Here is a 1,295-nt window from a genome sequence, read left to right as displayed (position 1 = left end):
GCCGGGGGTGTCCCCAGGAGGGGGTCCCGGTGCCGGGGGTGTCCCCAGGAGGGGTGATGGATGTCCCCCCACAGAGGGTCCCCTCGCAGCCCGGCCCGGGAGCGTTGCTGGGGCTGCACCGCCCCGCCGTGGCCGCCGCCACCCCTGCAGGGACCGGGCCAGGCCCGCGGGTCCCCGCCGGTCCCCACCGAGGGATGGCACCCCAGGAGTGGCCCCTGAAGGGTGGCGGGGTTTCGGAAGGGGCTGAGGGGGCGGAGGGCGCTGCCAAAGGGTCCCTGTCCCCGCTGCGGCAGCTCCTGGTGTCCCCTGGTGTCCCCTCGGATCCCGGGTGTCCCAGGGGATCCCGGTGTCCCCTCGGATCCCGGTGTCCCAGGGGATCCCGATGTCCCCTATCCCGGGTGTCCCAGGGGATCCCGGGTGTCCCAGGGGATCCCGGTGTCCCCGGGCCGGGTCCCCTCCAGCACCCGGAGCCGATCCCGTTCCCGAAGAGCTCGGAACGATGCCCAGGGCAGAGCCCGGAGCTGCAGGAGCCTGGGGACAGACACAGAGCCCTGGGGACAGACACAGAACCCTGGGGACAGACACAGATACAGCCTGGGGACACACACCCAGAACATGGGGACAGACACACACAGCCTGGGGACACACACCCAGAACCTGGGGACACACAGATACAGCCTGGGGACACACACCCAGAACCTGGGGACACACACCCAGAACCTGGGGACAGACAGACACAGCCTGGGGACACACACCCAGAACCTGGGGACAGACCCAGAACCTGGGGACAGACAGATACAGCCTGGGGACACACCCAGATACAGCCTGGGCACAGATCCAGAACCTGGGGACAGACACAGACACACAGACACAGCCTGGGGACACCCAGACACACAGACACAGCCTGGGGACAGACACACAGACACAGTCTGGGGACACACAGACACAGCCTGGGGACAGACAGACACAGTCTGGGGACACACAGACACAGCCTGGGGACAGACACACAGACACAGCCTGGACACGCTCCCCTTCCTCTCCAGCCCGAACTGAAGTCTCAGCGCTGAATTAAACATTAAAAACCCGATTTCCACCTGTTGTTTTCACCGTGTTTGAACCCAAACCTGCAGCTGCCTGAGCTGCACCGGCACCAAAGAGCTCTGGGACACCCAAAAATCAATCAAAGCCCCAAAGACGAGCGCTCCAAACCCTGGGCACGAGGAGTGGACCCCAAATCTGCCGAGTTCAACAACCACAGGAGCAGGAAAAGATCGAGAGGAGCGGGAAAAGATCGA

Source organism: Parus major, chromosome 23, assembly GCF_001522545.3.
Source record: "Parus major isolate Abel chromosome 23, Parus_major1.1, whole genome shotgun sequence".
In the NCBI taxonomy this organism is placed as follows: domain Eukaryota; kingdom Metazoa; phylum Chordata; class Aves; order Passeriformes; family Paridae; genus Parus; species Parus major.
Note: the sequence above shows the minus strand (reverse complement) of the source record.